Genomic DNA, 25,785 nt, shown 5'->3' on the forward strand with positions numbered 1-25,785 from the left:
AAGCGTGTGTGTGTGAGTTAATGTGTGTGTGTGCGCGTGTGTGTTGTGTTTACATATTATATTATCATAATGCATATATAATTATGAATTATTATAGTTGAATCTTAACAATATGTGAAAGTTCAACCCCTGCCTTGTTTACTTCCGTGACAACTTCTTTAAAGCTTTGTAATCAATCAGAAATATCAAGCAGCTAAGAGTCAAACATGGATAAGCGTGGAGAGACTGTTTTGCATTTTTCCCATCGTGCCTTGCAATGGACTTAAATGGGTGTGATTTCGTTTTTTATTTTTATTTTTTGTGGTGATAAGTTAAAGCTCTACTATGCAAAGCGAAAGCCATTTATCAACAACATCCAGAAACGCCGAGCTGTAATTTGACCCCTTTAACATGCTTCAAAACTCACCAAATTTTACACACACATCAGGACTGGCGAAAATTGCCATCTAATAAAAACCAAACCCCAAAAATCTACATTGCGCTCTAGCGCCCCTTAGTAAAAAAAACAGACAACATTGCTTGTAACTTCTGTTAAGAATGTCACAGAGACATTAAACACAAACCTCTATGTAGGTCTGACTTAGACCAGGGCTTGGGTTGCGGTGGCAGCAGCCAAAGCGGTCCTTTCCATCGCTGCTTGTTATTTTTATTTTTTCTGGTGATGGGACGTTTATAACATCCACAAAGTTCTGTAAGCAGGCTGTGTTAAGTGTGACCATGTGTGTGGACTTTTTGTGCTGGTTGAAAATGTTTTTTCTGCACCATGACTAAGAAAGGTTGTTTAGATTTGGTCATTGTGTAGGTTTCCCTCCTCGGGGTTCCTCGGACCATCAAGCACTAACATGACAGTTCAGTTTCCGGGTTTACAACACTGTTTTATTTTGCAATAAAGTCTTTTTTTTGTTGTGCTTTTCAGCAAGTGTCTTTTTCCTTCTTTCTCGCTCGAGCTCGTTCTCCACCATCCACCACCTCTCCTTCCCGACGGCTGCCTTTAACAGAGCGACAGGTGATTAGACAAACACTTTCAGCTGTGTCATCCCCTCACCTGTCGCTATTCTCGAAGCCGGTTCTGCCACACCCCGCTTCGCTGTAGGTGCGCAGGCCATGCCCACCACATACCTCCACCGCCAGACTCAGGCCGGGACGCCGTCTGGCTGTGCCTACTCCCCCCCCGGGAGAGAGCGGGAAAGGAAGTCGGCCACGACCATCTGTGCACCCGGTCTGTGGATCACTCTGAAGTTGTAGGGTTGCAAAGCTAGATACCAACGGGTGATCCACGCGTTGGCATCTTTCATGCGGTGGAGCCACTGGAGGGGTTTGTGGTCCGAGCAGAGGCTGAATGAGCGCCCCAGGAGGTAATATTGGAGGGCCCTGACCGCCCACCTGATGGCAAGGCAATCCCTCTCCACTGTGCTGTACCTTGCCTCCCTTTCGGATAGCTTGCACCTGATCGGAGTGGCCGCTGGCTTCACCAGCTGGCAGTCCGGGCAGGCAGCACACCAACGGCGCACGTCTGCCCAGATGCCCGGCCAATAGAAACCGGACAATGACCCGATTGAGTGTTTTATTATAGCCCATATGTCCAGCCGTGGAGTTGTAATGGAAAAGCATTTCCTGGCAGTGTTTTGCCACCAACAACGGGGTGATTTCCTCTCCTGTTTGAGTGTCACGGCTCACTTGGTAGAATCTATCTCTAATAATGGTGAAGTGAGGGAATACCCGCGCCGTTCCCGGGCGCATCAGCTGACCGTCGATGTAGTCCACCTGGTCCCATGCCGCGCGCAAAGTTTCGTCTCAAGACTGCTCGAGGGGAAAATCCTCCGTAGGGCGCCAATAGGGGGTTTCCGCTCGGCAGTGTCGGATGGACCTGGGTCTCCACTGAGAACTGCGCGGATACTCCCCTTTCCTACGGTCCATGAACGCACCCCCACGCATTGTGTCAGTAAACGTCTAAACCCCGGCCAATTTGTGCCCAAAATTACGGGGTGCCAGAGGTGCGTACTTACGGCTACCTGGACACTATGCTTTTGTCCCTCATACCAAATTTCTACTGGCACCATAGGGTACTCGTGCACATCCCCATGAGCACACCTGATTTTTAGCCATGTTGCCTGCCTCAAAGGCCCGGGTCGAACCAGGTTCTGATGGATCATGGTCTGCCCGCAGCCTGAATCCACCATCGCCTGGTATGTACTCCCTTGTACCGTTAACTTGATACCGAACATCTCACCGGGGGAGGGCACTGAAGGGCCAGCCACCATGGCCACGCGCCACACCTCCACCTGCTGAGGTCCCTGACGCGCGTGACCGGGCTGTCCACGCCTCCAGCACGCCTGCCCAAGTGTTTGAGGGGCCGTCTGCGCGGAGATGTTCTGGGGACAGCAGTCGGACCTGCGGGGAAAGAGCAAGGGGAGTCACGCGGGTTAAGGTGGGGAATGTCTAATATTCTCTCCTTCTCCTGGCGTGCTCTCTGTCTGTGCGCCGGGGTTGCTGGATGTGCCTCCCTGTGGACGGCCAGGTGTTCCTCGGCGAGGGTCACCGCAGCAGCCAGGTATCTGAGCCGGTGGTACCGGACCCAGTTAGCCGTCCGCTTTGGGATCGCCTCCAGGAACTGTTCCCGGTCGAACTGGTCCAGCAGTCTGCCGTCCCCTTCTTCCGGCTGCAACCAGCGCATCGCCGCCTCCTGGAGCCACTGCCAGAATGCGAACGGCCAGTCCTCCTTCCCCAGCCGCATAAACCTGAACTGGCGCCGGTACTTTTCAGCGGTGCAGCCCATTCGGGCCAGCACCGCCCTCCACAGGTCCGCAAAACGCACCCTGGATGCCGCCGGCAGACTGAGCGCCGCCCGCTGCGCCTCCCCCGTCAAGAACGGCAAGAGCCGCACCCTCCACTCTTCTTCCGGCCATGCGTATGCTCTAGCCGTGGCCGAAAAAATGCCCAAAAAGGCATGGGGGTCCTCTTCATCCCCCAATCGGTGCCCCGCCCATTTGGTCCGCCAACGCCCGCAGGACCTGCCACTGTTGGCGGGCCACCTCTATTTGTTGGCGGCTGCTCGCCGCCACCTTGGCGAGCACACCTGCGAGATCCGTCAAGGGGTCGTCTTCCCCCGCCTCCGGTGGTCCAGCCATGTTGGGCGCCAAATTGTGGAGGTTTCCCTCCTCGGGGTTCCTCTGACCACCAAGCACTGACATGACTGTTCAGTTTCCGGGTTTACAACACAGTTTTATTTTGCAATAAATTCTTTTTTTTGTTGTGCTTTTTCAGCAAGTGTCTTTTTCTTTCTTTCTCGCTCGAGCTCGTTCTCCACCATCCACCACCTCTCCTTCCCGAATGCTGCCTTTAACAGAGCGTCCAGTGATTGGACAAACACTTTCAGATGTGTCATCCACTCACCTGCCGCTAATCTCGAAGCCGGTTCTGCCACACCCCGCTTCGCTGTAGGTGCGCAGGCCACGCCCACCACAGTCATATAACTAGTTTCTGTGCTAGTCATTGACTTGAGTTCATATCCAAGTGGCTGAAATTTGTTAGCATCAAAAACATCTGGTTATTCAAATTTGAACCTATCAGCTCCACCCTTACCAGGTTACCTATTTGAAATTGAGCTGTGCCTTTGTCTGGTGAGCCTGATTGAAAATGCTGGAGCACCCCTGCATTATGCCATGATTGCTTTAAGGGGTGTCGCAATAAAACGAATAGTTTTTGAATAAATCGCGATTCATGTTTTGTAACAATTCCTAATCGATTTAAAAAAAATAATAATAATAATCGATTAAAATCTGGCCTGTGCAGCAATCATATTGTTGATGTAGATGCTCATATCTGCTGTACAGATTTACTTTAAAAAAGAGAAGTGGTGTATGTATATTTCTTTTTTGCCTTATTTGTATTTGACTTTATTAGATATTTGAGTAGAATTTTATCAAACAAAACCATTTTTTTTAAGTAATACAAGCATTTATCAAAGCTGGAGGAGTGTAGTTAGTCATAGATATGGCACCCAATGTTATTAAAAAAAGGTATTGATTTTGAATCAAGAATCGATTCTGAATCGAATCATTACCCCCAATAATTGAATCGAATCTTGTGGGGTGCCCAAAGATTCACAATAATTAATTTTTAGATGTATCTCAATTCGGAAATATGCGATTGTAAAGTCGATTAGTAAACATCAATAATTGATCATTCATTTATTTATTGTAAATAAAAATGTTTCTGACCGCAGTGAGCCACTTCACCAAGATTCCTGAGCAGCCTCTTTATTTTAGGGCACTTATGTTCTGGTTTTGGGCACATCTCAATGAATTTAATAAATGTAATGGGAATTAATTTAACTGTTTCTTATTACAAATCCACTTTTTTAGTGAAACCAAAAAATAAATGTATAACTGCATCAATATAAAAAATTATGTGAGATAGGCTACAGCACCGCCCGCGACTTCAGACAAGGGACAAGCGGTAGAAAAATGGATGGATGGATGGCATCAATAATCAATTTTTATTTGAATCGTAGCTCCTGGGTTGTAATCAAATCATGAGGTGCCCAACGATTCCACCTCTAGTATGACACACTAAAATAGGCACAATTAGCTGGTTCTAGTAATGATTTTTTTTTTTTCATTTCCCACCAGACCCCCGCCTGCCATTATACAAGTTTTTATTCCAGAAATACGGATGAAACGCTGCCATTCCCGCTTCATTGTGCCTTCAAAAGGTGAGTACAGTAGTGTTACTTTTATTATACAGTGGTGAACTTCTGCGTATTACTTGCATGAAAGTTAAAGATGTGACTTTGCGCCAGCAACAGAATATCATCTGCAGTGGATGTTGGTTTTTACATTTCTTTTGTCAGATAAACAAATTTCCACTGCAGAGGACGCTGGTTCTCAAGAGGATATAAGACGATCCTGAATGTAAGACGATAAGAATTGACGATAAAAATTTTTTTAAAAAACAGGCCATTTCATTTCTTGACAACTGTTGAATGGACTCATGAAGTCATTGATCTCTATTAGCTTAAAAAAAGCCTATTAACTAAAAAATTTGCATAATTACAAAAATACCCTAAAAAATTCCAACCGTGTTTATGTGAGTGACAGGAAGAAAAGCCTCAGGTGATAGGCTTCAGTCTCCCAACCGGAAGGTTGCAGGTTCCATTCTCAGTGTCTTTGAGCAAGATACTCAAGCCCCAGTTTCTCCTGACGCTTTGAGTACCTTGAAAGTTGAAGAATAAAATTTATTGACTATGGAGAAATTGTTTCAAATTAAAATGTTGATGTAAAAAAAAAAAATTCACTAAAAAGTAAAAAAAAGTTACAGGTTGAAAAAAGTTATAGCAATTTAAAATTAAAATAAATAAATAGAGACTTAAGAATAAAAAAAATAAATAAAGCCAAAAGTAAATTTACCAATCAAAAATTTTAAATTATATAATTCAAATTGTTTTCAAACCAATGAAGGGAATTGTTTCCCAGGTTTAAAGGGTCCAACATAACATGGACCAGTGGTTCTCAAATGGGGGTACGAGTACCCTTAGGGGTACTTGAAGGTATGCCAAGGGGTACGTGAGATTTTTTTTTTAATATTGTAAATATAGCAACAATTCAAAAATCTTTTATAAATATATTTGTTGAATAATTCTTCAACAAAATATGAATGAAAGTTCATCGACTGTGAAAAGAAATGCAACAATGCAATATTCAGTGTTGACAGTTAGATTTTTTGTGGACATGTTCCATAAATATTGATGTTAAAGATTTATTTTTTTGTGAAGAAATGTTTAGAATTAAGTTCATGAATCCAGATGGATCTCTATTACAATCCCCAAAGAGGGCATTTTACGTTGATGATTACTTTTATGTGTAGAAATCTTTATTTATAATCGAATCACTTATTTATTTTTCAACAAGTTTTTAGTTATTTTTATATCTTTTTTTACAAATAGATCAAGAAATACCACTACAAATGAGCAATATTTTGCACTGTTATACAATTTAATAAATCAGAAACTTATGACATAGTGCTGTATTTTACTTATTTATCTCTTTTTTTCAACCAAATATAATTTGCTCTGATTAGGGGGTACTTGAATCAAAAAAAATGTTCACAGGAAAATCACTGAAAAAAGGTTGCGAACCACTGACATGGACTGTGAATCAAGGTTGAGTATTTATTGATCATATGCCAGGCAGCACGGTGACAGAGGGGTTAGTGCGTCTGCCTCACAATATAAAGGTCCTGAGTGGTCCTGGGTTCAATCCCGGGCTCGGGATCTTTCTGTGTGGAGTTTGCATGTCCTCCCCGTGACTGCGTGGGTTCCCTCCGGGTACTCCGGCTTCCTGCCACCTCCAAAGACATGCACCTGGGGATAGGTTGATTGGCAACACTAAATTGGCCCTAGTGTGGGAATGTGAGTGTGAACGTTGTCTGTCTATCTGTGTTGGCCCTGCGATGAGAGGGCGACTTGTCCGGCGTGTACCCCGCCTTCCGCCCGATTGTACCCCCGCGGCCCCAAAGGGAATAAGCGGTGGAGAATGGATGGATGGATGGATGATCATATGCCAATGATATACTATGTTATCATTATTAAAAATTATCATTAACAGCAATAATAATACATGTTCCTTTTTAAAGTAATTTTCAGCAACGAGTAAATCTTTACAGTTCTTTAGTCTACTTTTACGTTTTAATCGATACCGGTACTCATAGGTAACGATTGTTGGTGTTCAAATGTGTTAACAGATAATAATTGTTTGTGATAATATATTCAAGATTCGGGATTGTTTATTGTCATATGCACAGTTAAACAGACAGTTTGCCGTACAATGAAAATCTTACTTTGCTAGTAAGATGTATGTACACTATATATATTTCATTGTAATTTAACATTGAACACAAAGCTTTCCTGTTGTTTTCTTGTGTTCTTACACTTTTGTGTCTCATTTTCAAGTAATGTACTTTATTTTATGGTATGCATGCAGTTGCAATTCCAAGATGTTAGATGGCAGTAGTGTATAGACCACAGCGTGTTGCCATTAAAGGCCTACTGAAACCCACTACTACCGACCACGCAGTCTGATAGTTTATATATCAATGATTAAATATTAACATTGCAACACATGCCAATACGGCCTTTTTAGTTTACTAAATTACAATTTTAAATGTCCTGTGGAGTTTCTTGTTGAAAACGTCTTGGAATGATGACGCGTGTTTGTGACGTTTCGTGTTGGAGGGGACATACTAGCTCAGCACCAGTTACGGCTAAAAGTCATCTCTTCATCGCGCAATTGCACAGTAGTTTGGACATCTGTGTTGCTAAATCTTTTGCAATTTGTTCAATTAATAATGAAGACTATAAAGAACAATGCTGTTGGTGGAAAGCGGTGTATTGCGCAGCTGTCTCTAGCACTGAAACACAGCCGGTGTTTCTTTGTTTGTTGTGAAGCTTTAAAACAGAGCGGTCAAGCGAACATGTTTCTTTACGTCAACCAGCACGTTTTTGGATGGGAAAATTGTTATATATATCTTACCGGAGAAATCAGTGGATTATGCGTCCTCCTGCAGTAGCTGTCAAAAAAGGGAGCTGTGAGCTGGTCTCCTCGGCTTCTCTCTGAGACACTGGCGTGTTCACCGCAGCCATCCGACCTCGAGGTATGTCTTTACAATCTCACTAAAACACTATTAAAACAATAAGCAGATAAGGGATCTTCCAGAATTATCCTAGTAAATGTGTCTAATTACATCTGAAACGCTCACACTGCCGCCGCCCGGAGCCGTCGCTTTTTTTAAATTTAATTTTATTTTTAATTTTTTTTTCTAGTCCTTCACTATCAATATTATCAGCCACGAATCTTTCATCCTCGCTCAAATTAACGGGGAAAATTGTCGTTTTCTCGGTCCGAATAGCTCTTTTGTTGGAGGCTCCCATTATAAACAATGTGAGGATGTGAGGAGCCCTCACACGGGTGACATAATCGTCTGCTACTTCCGGTAAACACAAGGCTTTTTTATTAGCGACCAAAAGTTGCGAACTTTATCGTCGATGTTCTCTACTAAATCCTTTCAGCAAAAATAAGGCAATATCGCGAAATTATCTAGTATGACACATAGAATGGATCTGCTATCCCCGGTTAAATAAGAAAATATCATTTCAGTAGGCCTTTAAGAGCAAATAGTCTTTGTTGAATGTGCCAATATTTTATTTTGTTCACTCCTATAGTGTTTAAAGTGTAAGTATTGTATTTATTACACACCAGCTGTTTGATTGAAACGTCCATCTTAATTGTAATTGTGTTTAACATGTGTCAAAGTGTTGAAATCGCCATTTAAAATCGCTAATTAGTAGCATGTCTACGGCAAATCCACTGTAAATTAGCTCATTAATTTTGAAAAGTGGAGTCTTACTGCTCTTTTGAGTGCTATTTCTTGCATTGTTGGCATAGAAAATGGTAACCTAGAGGCAGTCTGGCTTAGTTCACTCTGAGTAGTTGACTGCTTGTTTCCCAGCCAAGTGCTTGAGCCAGTTCAGTCTGTAATCTAATGTTACTTCACGTGTAACAAAGGTATCAAAATGTTGCACCGTTTGATTGTACAAAACCCAAAACCAGTGAAGTTGGCATTTTCTGTAAATTGTAAATAAAAACAGAATACAATGATTATCAAATCCTTTTCAACTTACCGGTATATTCAATTGAATAAACAGCAAAAACAAGATATTTAATAATCAAACTGACAAACATAATTTTTTTTTTGCAAATAATCATTAACTTAAAGTTTAATGGCAACACATTGCAAACAAGTTGGCAGATGGGCATTTTTACCACTGTGTTACATGGCCTTTTATTTTAACAACACTCTGTAAACGTTTGGGAATCGAACAATTTTTGAAGCTTTTCGGGTGGAATTCTTTCCCATTCTTGCTTGATGTACAGCTTAAGTTGTTCAACAGTCCAGGGACTCTGTTGTCGTATTTTAGGCTTCATATCGCGCCACACATTTTCAATGGGAGACAGTTCTGGACTACAGGCTGGCCAGTCTACTACCAGCACTCTTTTACAACGAAGCCGCGCTTGGCATTGTCTTGCTGATATAAGCAGGGGCGTCCATGAAAAATACTTATGCTTATAATACTGTATGTACCTTTTCACCAATAATGGTGCTTTCACAGATGTGTATGTTACCTATGCCTTGGGTACTAATACAACCCCATACATCACAGATGCTAGCTTTTGAACTTTTCGCCTAAAACAATCCGGATTTTTTTTTCCCTCTTCGGTCTGGAGGACACGACATCCACAGTTTCCAATAATAATTTGAAATGTGGACTCGTCAGAACATTTTTCCACTTTGCATCAGTCCATCTTAGATGAGCTCGGGCCCAGGGAAGCCGGCAACGTTTCCGGGTGTTGTTCATACAAACGGCTTTTGTTTGCATAGTACAGTTTTAACTTGCACTTACAGATGTAGCGACGAACTATAGTTACTGACAGTGATTTTCAAAAGTGTTCCTGAGCCCATGTGGTGATATCCTTTACACACTGATGTCGCTTTTTAATGCAGTACAGCCTGAGGGATCGAAGGTCACGGGCATTGCTGCTTACCTACCATGATTTCTCCTGATTCTCTGGACCTTTTGATTGTACAGACCATAGTTGGTGAAATCCCTAAATTCCTTGCAATAGCTCGTTGAGAAATGTTGTTCTTAAAGTGTTGGAGAATTTGCTCACGCATTTGTTCACAAAGTGGTGACACTCGCCCCATCCTTGTGTGTGAATGACTGAGCATTTCATGGAAACTACTTTTATACCCAATCATTTTACCCACCTGTTCCAAATAAATGTTTATTGAACATTCCTCAACATTCTTAGTCTTTTTTGCCACCTGTGCCAGCTTTTTTGAAACATGTTGCATGCGTTGTTCCAAGTGAGCTAATATTTGCAAAAGATAACAAAGTTTACCAGTTCGAACGTTAAGTATCTTTTGTTTTTGCAGTCTATTCAATTGAATATAGCTTGAAAAGGATTTGCTAATCATTGTGTTCTGTTTTTATTTGCGATTTACACAACGTGCCAACTTCACCGGTTTTGTGTTTTGTACGTGAACCGGTTCTTGGTTGTACTGTTGGAGTACGGTCAGCACTTACTATGTTGTCCCTTGAGAAGATGTAATCAAATTATTGCTGTAATGTGAGGGACGTATTCACTGACCCCAGGGAGTACATGTAATACTGTATCAATACAATGTTATTGCTGTTGAAGGACCGTCCTTATAGGGGTACCATAGAGTGCAGTTGAAGAGTAGATTGCTCTAATCCAGGGGTCACCAACCTTTTTGAATCCAAGAGCTACTTCTTGGGTACTGATTAATGCGAAGGGCTACCAGTTTGATACACATTTAAATAAATTGCCAGAAATAGCCAATTTGCTCAATTTACCTTTAACTCTATGTTATTATTAATAATTAATGATATTTATCTTTGTGGAAACACTGATCATCTTAATGATGTCTCACAATAAATATATATTTTTGATGACATGTTTTAAATAGATTAAAATCCAATCTGCACTTTGTTAAAATATATAACAAATTGGACCAAGCTATATTTCTAACAAAGACAAATCAGTATTTCTTTTAGATTTTCCAGAACAAAAATTTTAAAAGAAATTCAAAAGACTTTGAAATAAGATTTAAATTTGATTATACAGATGTTCTAGATTTGCCAGAATAATTTTTCTGAATTTTAATCATAAATTTGAAGAAATATTTCACAAATATTCTTCGTCAAAAAAAACAAGCTAAAATGAAGAATTAAATTAAAATGTATTTATTATTCTTTACAATAAAAAAAATAAATTTACTTGAACATTGTTTTAAATTGTCAGGAAAGAAGAGGAAGGAATTTAAAAGGTAAAAAAGTATATGTGTTTAAAAATCCTTTTTTAAGGTTGTATTTTTTCTCAAAAATTGTCTTTCTGAAAGTTATAAGAAGCAAAGTAAAAAAATAAATGCATTTATTTAAACAAGTGAAGACCAAGCCTTTAAAATATTTTCTTGGATTTTCAAATTCTATTTGAGTTTTGTCTCTCTTAGAATTAAAAATGTCGAGCAAAAGCGAGACCAGCTTGCTAGTAAATAAATACAATGTAAAACATAGAGGCAGCTCACTGGTAAGTGCTGCTATTTGTGCTATTTTTAGAACAGGCCAGCGGGCTACTCATCTGGTCCTTACGGGCTACCTGGTGCCCCCGGGCACCGCGTTGGTGAGACCTGCTCTAATCTATAAGCATGTGGATGGAGATGAGCTAGTGTTCGTGGGAGCGGAAAACATCACCACTATCATCATGTCTTGTGACTACAGCAGATGCATGAAATACCACCAGAGAATATAATTGTCTTTTTTTTCTTTGTGTCGTTACTTTAGTGCATGAATGCTGTACTTCTAGCCGTGCAAGATGTCAATACCATCTTCGAATTCTTCTCAAGTTGTTCCTAGAAAAACCTGACATACACGTCTGTGTTGACTTTAAACAACGTTACTCTATATTGAAGCTATTATCCAACACATTTGATTTATGACTCCGAAAGACTTCCAAAGTTTGCGAGTAAATAGATATGATCACAATACTATCAATCTCACGGAGAGTCCCTAGCCCTTTTGAGGGATAATGAGTAAACCAGACACGTCATCGCGTGACGTTGAGGTAGGAACCGCAGATCCCTTTCCCACCAACAACAATGCAAATCATGCAGCCTTTGCGAGAGCCAAGGATTACCTTGCGAATAATTTTGATCCAAAACCTTATATTTTTTATCCTGAATATAAGGAGGATGAGCCACAAGTTTTAGAAGCTCTGCTAACCAAATCCAGCTTTAGTGAAACACTAGGCATCATGTATCAGTATTGCTAAATGCTAAACAAGAAATGTAAATTACAAACATAATCAAACTATCACTTACTGTACAATGTCTGCTTTTAATATAATGACGACTGATAAGATGTCCTTATCTTACCGTTTAGATGAAGCTAACACACTATCTTCGGTTGTGTGTGTTTGTTTCCATCTCCGGGTATGAATTTAATGTCACGGATGAACAACTTCTAGATTCAAGGCTAAATCCTCCTATAATCTAGATAAGAGGCATGATTCATAATCTAGAATAACTTTGACGAGCCGAGACACAATGATGTGGGAGCAGCAGGATGTTGCTGTCGGCTCACAGTAAAGGCAGCAGAGAGCTACTTAGCTTTGTGTATCATTGTGCCTCTGTGAAATAGATTTTCTGCGTTACCGCTTACAATAACTACATCGCCAATATTTGGTTATTTTCAAGTCATGATATGTTTATAGAGTATTGATGGCAGATTTTAGATGGTTATTTAGAGGGTTTTGTGGGCAAAATAGAGAGCCCCCATTGACTACACTGTTAGCTGATTTTTTATGTATTTATTTATTTACAACTTAGAATGCAAAGAAATAGAAAAACATGTGTTCATGTCTTATATAGAGATTATGAATGATAGACAGCACATCTCTGTCTAATTTTTGCGTATATCCAGTATGATTGATCTGATAATATGGTCAGAGTGCAGGAGGGTTCCCGTTGTGGCGTCAATTTCCGGAACTAGTTGAAGGTTTTCGGAGTGGGATATTCAAAATAGCTGACTGACTATGTGTCGTTTTGTGATGTTTAAATTGTGCTTTTATATACTTTGGGGACTGTAAACACAACTGAATATGGTTTAATGAATACAATGAAACACAATTAAACATATAAAGTCAACTTGTTTTTCCACTCTACAGGTACTCTAAAGGGGAATTGAATTGTTTGGGGGAATTTTGCCTTTCGTTCACAATACTTATAAAAGACAAGAAGACAAAATGTTTTTTTTTTGCATTCTAACTTGTAAAAATTGTCTCGTCCTAGGTGACTAGCAATGCAGCTATTAGGATCAATCCATTCTGCCTTTAAATCACTTTAAAAATGCATCTAAAAAACGCCAATAATACTTTATTTGTATTTTGTAACCTGTATAATAACCAAGCTGTAGCAACATTCTTATTGTGAGAGAAAGTATTTTTTTTCTCTCGTAATAACACATTGTCTTAGGACAACATACTACAGCATTAGTCGCAAGCTAACTATGGCGAGAGATAAACTTGCTTCTAAATCAGCACCCGAATCCCGTTTGAGGTGGTAATGCACAACACAATGCGATAGGACACCAATCTGTACTGAATAAACAACATGATCAATCATAATACATCCATCCATCCATCCATCTTTTTACGCTTAACCGAGGTCGGGTCGTGGGGGCAGCAGCCTAAGCAGAGAAGCCCAGAGTTTCCTCTCCCCAGCCACCTCACCCAGCTCTTCCCGGGGGATCCCGAGGCGTTCCCAATCTTCCAAACTTGTCCTGGGTCCTCCCCGTGGCATCCAACCGGTCGGACGTGCCCAAAACATCTCCCTAGGCAGCCGTTTGGGTGGCATCCTGTACAGATGCCCAAACCACCTCATCTGGTCCCTCTCGATGTGGAGGAGCAGCGGTTTTAATTTGAGCTCCTCCCGGATGACAGAGATTCTCACCCTATCTCTAAGGGAGAGCCCCGCCACCAGGTGGAGGAAACTCATTTCGGCCACTTGTACCCGTGATCTTGTCCTTTCAGTCATAACCCTAAGCTCATGACCATACGTGGGGATGGGAACGTAGATCGACTGGTAAATTGAGAGCTTTGCCTTCCGGCTCAGCTCCTTCTTCACCACAACGGATCGATACAGCGTCCGCATTATTGAAGACACCGCCTGTTAACCTCACGATTCACTCTTCCCTCACTCACGAACAAGACTCTAAGGTACTTTAACTCCTCCACTTTGGGGCAAGGTCTCCTCCCCAACCCGGAGATGGCACTCCACCCTTTTCTGGACGAGAACCATGGACTCGAACTTGGAGGTGCTGATTCTTATCCCAGTCGCTTCACACTCGCCTGTGAACCGATCCAGTGAAAGCCGAAGATCTTGGCCAGATGAAGCCATCAAGACCACATCATCTGCAAAAAGCAGAGACCTAATACTGCAGCCACCAAACCAGATGCCTTCAACGCCCTGACTGCGCCTAGAAATTCTGTCCATAAAAGTTATGAACAGAATCGGGGACAATGGGCAGCCTTGGCGGAGTCCAACCCTCACTGGAAACGTGTCCGACCTACTGCCAGCAATGCGGACCAAGCTCTGACACTGATCATACAGGGAACGGACCGCCACAATCAACTGTAGTTGTACTCACAAGCGTGGGGAAGTTTTCCAGTTGATTTTGGGTAAGTGCGCCGTTTCTGTCTGCGCAGCTTTGCTCCAAGTTCACTCTGACCTCACTCCCTTGGCTTCCGTCTGCTCAAATCAAAAAGATAAGGTTGTGAATCCTCATTTGTCCAAAAATAGTCGATTTTTTTTATCTATTACCATGTCCACCATGATTAGAAAACACACGTGTGTTTGATTATGGAAGTAGGAACACACATTTGTTGTCGGAAGTCAAAAGTGCGTTGCTATAGAAACGGAAATTAATGCGCTGAAGAAATCAGTCCAGGAAATGATTAAAATTATCAAAATACGGTAAATATTGAACAAATTACATATTGTTATGAACGTGCCTGTCTTTATATATAGACTTGCAGTGTGTACATAAAACGTTGATGAAGGCTTTTGAAGTTGTTTTAGAGGGCTTTGAAGGTTACAACTGTGACTGTCATTAGCTGCATTTTTAAGTTGTTTTTTTTTATCATCTTTAAAATCCAAACTAAAAAATGGCGTGTGTTCTTATCTTGCATAATGATTGTGAAAAAGTGCAGTTCCCCTTTAAGAATTTGAATTGTGAATGGAAACCAGAATTGAAAAAATAAATCGGAATTCGATTTGGCTCGTTCCAATTCAAATAATGCCCAACCTTACACGCAAAACAGTGCCTACCTAGGAGGACTTTTAAACATTAAAACTTTAAAAACTTTCAAACTTTTAAACATTAAACAAGTTTGTGGTACCTTTTACACTTGAAAACAGAGTACTGTACTTTTCGGGCTATACATTTAAGTCACAGCCACCAAATTTTTGAAGAAATAAATATGTTTACATATATTAGCCGCACCGGACCCCAAGCTGCAGATATACATCTATACTTGTATGAAAGATTAAATACCTTAATAGTTTCCAACAGTGCCTGTGACACGGCAGTAAATGGGCTGATTAAATAAAACAGAAATCATTGTCATGGACCCACTAGTAGCCAAAGCTAACTCTCCAATAAGCTAAACCATCTCAATAACTTCACGGTGACGTCTCGGTGAATTTAGGAAACTGAAACAAAATAAAAAGAGTGCCGTTGTAAGTTAATAATACAAACACAGACACTTGTCTATGCATTAGCATTTTTGATAATGCAAATGATGCTAGCTTGATTACATTACGATAGCACGTACAAATATGCATGAAAACACTCCTACATACATTGCACATGGGACGGTTTAGTAAGTATGAATTGTTTTAGTTAAATTGTAAAACTTACAAACTCTGCTTAGAGTGATGAATGAAGAATCCTTTTAAGCAGAAACGCTACAGATGAATAGTAGACGAAACAGGATGTACTTCCGGTTCAAGGCACAAATGGAAGTACATTGTCAACCCGCAATACCTGCATTGAACTCGTCCAAAAGATTTGCGCCATAGCACGAATAATAACACACCTCTTCAGTGTCTCTGCTTCTGTTTTAGGAAAACTTTTTGTTGAATACAAAACATTATGAAGGTTTGCAGATAAAAGTCAATAAATGAGCTGCATCGATTCATAAGCCACAGAGTACAAAGCATAGGAAAAAAGTACCAGCTTATAGTCAGAAAAATACGGTATATTATGGGACAGTTTAGTGTGCCATTTCAGGCTGGATCCGTTATGTGAGAAATACGTATGTGAATCTTTGGGCACTAAGAATAATTTCGCCACACCTTAAGTGTCTGTGTCAATCATGGGTACTTTAACTTTAAAGGCCTACTGAAATGAGATTTTCTTATTTAAACGGGGATAGCAGGTCCATTCTATGTGTCATACTTGATCATTTCGCGATATTGCCATATTTTTGCTGAAAGGGTTTCGTACAGAACTTCCACGATAAAGTTTGCAACTTTTGCTTGCTAACAGAAAAGCCCTGCTTCTACCGGAAGTCGCAGACAATGACGTCACATGTTGATGGCACTTCACATATTCACATTGTTTATAATGGGAGCCTCCAACAAAAACAGCTATTCGGACCGAAAAAACGACAATTTCCCCATTAATTTGAGCGAGGATGAAAGATTCGTGTTTGAGGATATTGATAGCGACGGACTAGAAAAACAACAACAACAAAAACAAGTTAAAATAAAAAAAACGCGATTGCATTGGGACGGATTCAGATGTTTTTAGACACATTTACTTGGATAATTCTGGGAAATCCTTTATCTTTCTATTGTGTTGCTAGTGTTTTAGTAAGATTAACAGTACCTCATAGTCGGAGGTGTGACTCCACGGGTGTGGCTAAGGGAAGTCGACGGCAGCTTTATGGGCGGCACAAGCTCAGCTGATCTCCGGTAAGAAGCGACTTTTTACCACAATTTTCTCACCGAAACCTGCTGGTTGACATTCGGTTGGGATCCATGTTTCGCTGTGATCCATAGTAAAGTTTCATGTCCGTGAATTTTAAACAAGGAATCACCGTGTGTTTGTGTGGCTAAAGGCTAAAGCTTCCCAACTCCATCTTTCTACTTTGACTTCTCCAATATTAATTTAACAAATTGCAAAGGATTCAGCAACACAGATCTCCAAAATACTGTGTAATTATGCCATTAAAGCAGACGACTTTTAGCTGTGTGTGTGTGCAGCGCTCATTTTTCATAACAGCCCGTGACGTCAAGCGTACACGTCATCATTACGCGACATTTTCAAGAAAAAACTCCCGGGAAATTTAAAATTGCAATTTAGTAAACTAAAAAGGCCGTATTGGCATGTGTTGCAATGTTAATATTTCATCATTGATATATAAACTATCAGACTGCGTGGTGGGTAGCAGTGGGTTTCAGTAGGCATTTAACTTTAACTTTAACATAATTTTATTCAATTCTTGGGGGGAACAATTTGATTCAGAATCGATTCTAAATTCAAAACTATTCTCAATTCAAAATCAATACATTTTTGTGCCAGTTTTAAAGTTAACAAAATTCCTCCATAAAAAAGATAAAAAGCTTTAATAAATTTCCATATTACTACAAAAAAAAAGTTGTTTTGTTTAAGAAATATTCTACCTAAATATTTACAAACGTCAAATACAAATAAGACAACAAGAGAAGTGTCCAATATTTCTCTTTTCTAGAGTAAATCTGTACAACACATATGGGCATCTACATCAACAATATGACTTGCTGGAATGGCTGGACAGGACAAATTAGAAACTAAATAAATTATTTTTAATCAATTAAGAATGGTTACAAATAAGTGTCGCAAATATTTATAAAATTGATTTTTTTCTTTTTATTTTTTTACATAACTAGTGTATATAATATTATTATTGCTGGCTGACATAATTACAAGGTTTGTGACTGTGTGTCATTCTCTCCAGCCTTTGTTCCGTCTTTCATCCTCACTAACTCTAAAGCGTTCATTAAAGGCCAATAAAGCCCACACCAAACATTACGCTCGTAACGTACTCATACCCGCTCAGTGAAAAGCACATGTTTTGGCTTCCAGCTGTCAACCGTCCAAAGAAAAGAATGCGGCGGTAGAACACAAAGGTGTGTGTGTGTGTGTTATTCTGATTTACAAGGGGAACAACACAAACAGGTTCTTTAGTTACAATCAATTTGTTTCTGGAAATATCCTCATGAACAATGGGAAATATTTGCGTGAAAATATGTTTTTAAATTCCACTCGTTTAGCCTGAGGACGTCTTGTAAGCAGTAACCTGTCAAAGACATTTTATAATCACTTAATTCTTAAAAATCCTCTCCATTTCAACACGGTTTAACAGGTGTTGACAGTTTCCAGTATCTCCAGGATGTTGCAATCGCACCGATTCATGCAAGTTCAACCAATCCAAAAAAATTATGCACAGTCTCGCAACTTCCTTCAATGCCCGCAACTTCCCGCACATTTTGGATTCGTGTCCAACGCACACGTCAGTTGTCTTAATAAAAATTCATTTTTCTTGCAAAGACGAAGCAGAAACAGCAACGCGTAACAATATATGACCCTTTATTGCTCAAACGACATCCTCCCACATAGCTCAGACCTACTTCTATTCCGGATTACAGCGCTAAGCCTTCTGGGTAAAGTAATATATCAACATTTAATTCATACTTTACATGAATTGTACAAGTACAGTACAGGCCAAAAGTTTGGACACATCTTTTCATTTCAATGCGTTTTCTTTATTTCCATAACTATTTACATTAGATTGTCACTGAAGGCATCAAAACGATGACACCTGTGAAGTGAAAACCATTTCAGGTGACTACCTCTTGAAGCTCATCGAGAGAATGCCAAGAGTGTGCAAAACAGTAATCAGAGCAAAGGATGGCTATTTTGAAGAAACTAGAATATAAAACATGTTTTCAGTTGTTTCACCTTTTTTTGTTACGTACATAACCACACAAAGTCAATATGAAAAATCGCTCCTATTTGGGACCACCCTACCTTTAATGGATTTCACCACCAGGGGTGCAAGTGAGACATTCTCTATTAGATATAATGGTTTTTCCGTATTGGGACCATGATTTATGTCCTAACTTGTTCACCGGTCCTCATATGGAAGGTACTTTTCCTTGTTGATGTCTCAAGAAGGGTACAAGTACAAGAACACACACACACACAAGTACAAGAACACACACACACTACCGCTCTCGTGTGTGCGCTATTGCAGCGGCCGTACAAAAATCATGCCCACAGATATAAAGATCCATGCAGTCCGGATTTGATCATTTTTTATCGGTTTCACTCTGTGTAGCAACAGAAACTCTAAGCTTTTTTATAATCAATTAACCGTTGCAGCCGTACGGACCATATCTTTTTTTTTTTTTTTAACTACGGGGATAATTTTTATCATTTATTTTATTTACCTTTTTAAAAAATATTTATTATTTTCCCAATAGTTTTAAATCAGAAATTTTCACCCATTTCCTTTTATTTAAAAAAATTATTTTAGAATTTTAGTTTTACTTTTTTCTCTAAATTAAAAAGTATCCAAAACTATTTTGACATTTTTAAGTAAAAAAATTGGCCCTTTTTTGATCAAAAATATATTTCATTTTATCGTGACTATATTTTTAAATGGTAATAAAAAAAAATTCCAAAGTTACGATATTAGTGGTATTAGTTCAGGGGTCACCAACGCGGTGCCCACGGGCACCAGGTAGCCCGTAAGGACCAGATGAGTCGCCCGCTGGCCTGTTCTAAAAATAGCTCAAATAGCAGCACTTACCAGTGAGCTGCCTCCATTTTTTTTTTTTTAATTTACTAGCAAGCTGGTCTCACTTTGCTCAACATTTTTAATTCTAAGAGAGACAAAACACAAATAGAAATTGAAAATCCAAGAAAATATTTTAAAGACTTGATCCTCACTTGTTTAAGTAAATTAATTTATTTTTTTACTTTGCTTCTTATAACTTTCAGGAAGACAATTTTAGAGAAAAAATACAACCCTAAAAATGATTTTAGGATTTTTAAACACATATACCTTTTTACCTTTTAAATTCCTTCCTCTTCTTTCCTGACAATTTAAATCAATGTTCAAGTATTTATTTATTTTTTATTATTGTAAACAATAATAAATACATTTTAATTTAATTCTTCATATTAGCTTCTGTTTTTTTTGACAAAGAATATTTGTAAAATATTTATTCAAACTTATTATGATTAAAATTCAAACAAATTATTCTGGCAAATCTAGGAAATCTGTAGTATTGAATTTAAATCTTATTTCAAAGTCTTTTGAATTTCTTTTAAAATTTTTGTTCGGGAAAATCTAGAAGAAATAAGGATTTGTCGTTGTTAGACATATAGCTTGGTCCAATTTGTTATATATTCTAACAAAGTGCAGATTGGATTTTAACCTATTTAAAACATGTCATCAAAATTTTAAAATTAATCTTAATCAGGAAAAATTACTAATGATGTTCCATAAATTATTTTTTTAATTTTTTCAAAAAGATTCGTATTAACTAGTTTTTCTCTTCATTTTTTCGGTTGAATTTTGAATTTTAAAGAGTCGAAATTGAAGATAAACTATGTTTCAAAATTTAATTTTCATTTTTTTCTTGTTTTCTCCTTTTTTAAATTGCTAAATTAAGTGGGGTTTTTTTTATAATTTATTCTCTACAAACAACCTTTCGTAAAAGAAAAAAACATGTACGACGAAATGATAGACAGAAATACCCATTTTATATATATATATATATATCTATATATATATATATATATATAGATATATATATATATATGTATATATGTATATATATATAATAAAGGTAAATTGAGCAAATTGGCTAAAAGGTTGGTGACCCCTGTATTAGTTAAACAAAACATTTTACAAAACAATTAATGCATTTTGTAACTAACATAAAAGAAAACATCAAGCAATAAATCAAATCTACACCAGACGGTGTAGATCCAAGGCCAAGAGGATTGTGAGGGACTCTAGCCACCCAAGCAACTGCCTCTTCTCACTGCTTCAGTCAGGTAAGCGCTACCTGAGTCTCAAGGCCAACAAGGAGAGACTCAGGAGGAGCGTCTACCTCCAAGCCATCAGACTGCTCAACTGCACCGCTGGTTAACACTCATCACAATTGCACAAAACTGCACGAACAAGATCACTTTACCTACCACTGTAATTACCGGGCTACAATACTTTTCATTCATCCATCCATCCATCCATCCATCCATCCATTTTCTACCGCTTATTCCCTTTCGGGGTCGCGGGGGGCGCTGGCGCCTATCTCAGCTACAATCGGGCAGAAGGCAGGGTACACCCTGGACAAGTCGCCACCTCATCGCAGGGCCAACACAGATAGACAGACAACATTCACACTCACATTCCCACACTAGGGCCAATTTAGTGTTGCCAATCAACCTATCCCCAGGTGCATGTCTTTGGAGGTGGGAGGAAGCCGGAGTACCCGGAGGGAACCCACGCATTCACGGGGAGAACATGCAAACTCCACACAGAAAGATCCCGAGCCTGGATTTGAACCTAGGACTGCAGGAACTTCGTATTGTGAGGCAGACGCACTAACTGTAAATAATGTAAAAAAAATAATAATAATGTAAAAACACTTTACCTACCACTGTAATTACCGGACTACAATACTTTTCATTCAATGATTGTAAATAATGTAAAAATAATGTAAAAACAAGAGTATAAAGAAGTCATACTGTTCCATTACCTTTGTTCATACTACTGTCACTATTCAACTGCCAAAGAACTGTTGACACCTTCATATTTGTTCCTTTCTATACTGTACATACTGTTACACTATTTAATAGTGCACTGTATTTGACTGGCGTTCTACTACTTGTACTGATACTTCTACTTCTGTGACTTATTGTGCAACTTAATTGTCTTGTAATTGATGTACATCAGAGCTATTCAATTTTTTGTATTTAGTGTATTAGATTCTGCAACTAGTGTTTGGATCCCGCTGTACGCAATATCTGAAGAGCATGGAAAAAAGCATTTCACTGTGGTGTACTCTGCATGTGACAAACAGAGGTGGGTAGTAACGCGCTACATTTACTCCGTTACATTTACTTGAGTAACTTTTGGGATAAATTGTACTTCTACGAGTAGTTTTTATGCAACATACTTTTACTTGAGTATATTTATAGAGAAGAAACGCTACTTTTACTCCGCTCCATTTATCTACATTCAGCTCGCTACTCGCTACTTTTTTTTTATCGATCTGTTACTGTTTGTTTTGGTTTTTCAAAGTACTATCTACGCATGCCTTCGTTTCACCAATCACATGCAGTCACTGGTGACGTTGGACCAATCAAACAGAGCCAGGCAGTCACATGACCCGACTTAAACAAGTTGAAAAACTTATTGGGGTGTTTTTATTTAGTGGTCAATTGTACGGAATATGTACTGTACTGTGCAATCTAATAATAAACGTTTCAATCAATCAATCAATCAAAAGTGTAAAGGAAAAAAGAAGTGAATTTGTGAATTATATTTATATAGCACTTTTTCTCTAGTGACTCAAAGCGCTTTACATAGTGAAACCCAATATCTAAATTACATTTAAACCAGTGTGGGTGGCACTGGGAGCAATTGGGTAAAGTGTCTTGCCCAAGGACAGAAAGGCAGTGACTAGTATGGCGGAAGCGGGAATCGAACCTGCAACCCTCTAGTTGCTGACACGGCCGCTCTACCAACCGAGCTATACCGCTTCAACCGAAGTTCCCGTCAAAAGCCTAAAGACTGATCGCACAGTTCTTGTCTTCAAAATAAAAGTGCCGCTCCATCGCGCCTGCGCTAACAAAATAAGAATCTCCGAAAGCCAGCGCAAACAAGCTAGCAAGCTACGGAGTTTGCCGCCAATGTATTTCTTGTAAAGTGTAAAAAAACGAATATGGAAGCAGGACAAATAAGATGCCAAAACCCAACGAGTTTCATGTGGTATTAGACGGAAAAGAGGAACTTTTTTTCGATCCTCCATTTGAAAACGTGGACGTTATCAGCACTATACTGTCTGATTCCAATCAATGCAAGTCATCAGAATCAGGTAATACACCAACTTATATTCTTGTCTTCATGAAAGATAGGAATCTATATGTTAAACATGCATGTACATTCATTAAAACACCTTTAACATGTCAACAAAAACAGCAATATAAATAAATATAAATTATATACTGTATATATAAATGTATGTATGTATATGTTTATATATATATATATATATATATATATATATATATATATATATATATATATGATATGTGTGTATGTATATGATATGTGTGTATATATATATATGAGGTAGATCACCTCGACTTGGTCATTTAAGTAATTGATTAACGTTGAAAAACTTATTGGGGTGTTACCATTTAGTGGTCAATTGTACAGAATATGTACTGTACTGTGCAATCTATTAATAAAAGTTTCAATCAATCAATCAATCAATCAATCAATCAATCAATCAATGCCTACTGAGCTTATGGTGCTGTTAATTTATTGTGGCTCAATGTGCCTTATTTTAATGTACTATTATTTAATATATATCATTGTTTTAGTTGCTTAAGAGATATTCCTGGCTCTGAATTTGCTCATTGCTATTTTTATGTTTTTTTGCATTATTTGTTGCCGTAATGGGTTGTACTTGTATAATCATTAAGCAATCAAGTTACTCATCAGTTACTCAGTACTTGAGTAGTTTTTTCACAACATACTTTTTACTTTTACTCAAGTAAATATTTGGGTGACTACTCCTTACTTTTACTTGAGTAATAAATCTCTAAAATAACAGTATTCTTACTTGAGTACAATTTCTGGCTACTCTACCCCCCTCTGGTGACAAATAAACTTAAACTTGAAATCAAACTAACATTTCACCACATAATATTATATGAATTTGTCATTTCTTTACAATTGAATCATGTTTAGCTGTGTTCTTTGCGACAGATATTTTGTACCTCCAGTGATCTTTAGAGGCCTACTGAAAGCCACTACTACCGACCACGCAGTCTGATAGTTTATATATCAATGATGAAATATTAACATTGCAAAACATGCCAATATAGCCTTTTTAGTTTACTAAATTGCAATTTTAAATTTCCCGCGAGTTTCTTGTTGAAAACGTCGCAGAATGATAGATAGATAGATAGATAGATAGATAGATAGATAGATAGATAGATAGATAGATAGATAGATAGATGGATAGATAGTACTTTATTTATTCCGTTAGGAGAGTTCCTTCAGGAAAATTACAATGATGACGCGTAGGCGTGATGTCAAATTAAAAGAAATTCTTAAAAATACATGGTTGTGTGTATTTTTTAATTCATAAATGAAATCCATAATGTTGCAGATAGATATATTTTATTTATTTATCGCAAAAACAAAACAAAAACTGGAAAAAAAAAACTGAAAATGTACGTATTTTTATCTAGAAAAACCTCTCCTAAATTTTACAGATGTTTTCTTCTATTAAATTAAAAGAAAACAAACAAATAACATCATAAAATATTGGAGAGGCATGTTTTTTCTAATAAAGAAAAAAATCCTAAACTTTTGTAGACATAATTTTTGAAAGCAAATTATTGCAAAACAAAACAAAACATGTGAAAAATTGGAGACTGATGTATATATTTTTTATATTTAAAAAACTCTTAAATTTTATAAATACAAAAAATATTTAACGTTTGCATATACTGTAAATTTTATTTTTAAAATTAAATTAAAGAAAAACAACAAAACGATTAAATTAATTTGGATTGGCGGTTTTTTTTTCTTTTTCTTTTTCTTTTTTTTTTTTTACAAAAAATACCTAACTTTTGCATGTATTTTTTATATTAATTTAAAACAAAAATTTAGATGCATGCATACTTTTCCTTTCTATTAACACACACTTAAACACACTTGCACACATACTGACACACACTTAAACACATTCTTACACACACCTTACACACTTACACACGCAAGCACACTTACACAAACTAACACACACTAGCACACTTACTTTTTTACACACACTTAAACATACTAACACACACTTAAACACACTTACACACATGCTTACACACACACTTACACACACTTACACACATGCTTACACACACACTTACTCACTTTACACGCATATTTACACACACTTACAAACATACTTACACACACTCAAACACATACATATACACACAAACACTTAAACACACTAACACATACTTAAACACACTTAAACACGCTTACATACACTAACACACACTTAAACAGACTTGCACACATACTTACACACATAATTTACACACACTTACAAGCACTTAAACAACATTACACGCGCTTACACACACACTTACACACACTCAAACACGTACATATACACACAAACACTTAAACACACTAACACATACTTAAACACACTTAAACACGCTTACATACACTAACGCACACTAACACATCTACACCCACTAACACTTAAACAGACTTGCACACATACTTACACATATAATTTACACACACTTACAAGCACTTAAACAACCTTACACACGCACACACACACACACTCAAACACGTACATATACACAAACACTTAAACACACTAACACATACTTAAACACACTTAAACACGCTTACATACACTAACACACACTAACACATCTACACACACTAACACTTAAACAGACTTGCACACATACTTACACACATAATTTACACACACTTACAAGCACTTAAACAACCTTACACACGCACACACACACACACAAACACTTAAACACACTAACACATACTTAAACACACTTAAACACGCTTACATACACTAACACACATCTCCACACACTAACACACACTAACACACACTTAAACAGACTTGCACACATACTTACACACATAATTTACACACGCTTACAAGCACTTAAACAACTTTACGCACACATACTTACACTTAAACAGACTTGCACACATTCTTACACACTTACAAACACTTACACCCACACACACACATTACACACTTACAAACACTTAAACAACCTTACACACACTTACACACACTAAG

General features: G+C 38.2%; 1 long non-coding RNA gene across 1 annotated transcript in view; it reads left to right on the forward strand.

Moving 5' to 3' along the window:
* LOC133551698 (uncharacterized) overlaps positions 1–25,785 on the forward strand; it is a 170,019-nt gene that overhangs the window by 87,365 nt on the left and 56,869 nt on the right. Inside the window, exon 4 of the long non-coding RNA XR_009806552.1 lies at positions 4,632–4,714. This is a non-coding gene — a long non-coding RNA (uncharacterized LOC133551698). The remainder of the gene's footprint in view (positions 1–4,631; positions 4,715–25,785) is intronic.

Source organism: Nerophis ophidion, linkage group LG04, assembly GCF_033978795.1.
Source record: "Nerophis ophidion isolate RoL-2023_Sa linkage group LG04, RoL_Noph_v1.0, whole genome shotgun sequence".
NCBI classification, from domain to species: domain Eukaryota; kingdom Metazoa; phylum Chordata; class Actinopteri; order Syngnathiformes; family Syngnathidae; genus Nerophis; species Nerophis ophidion.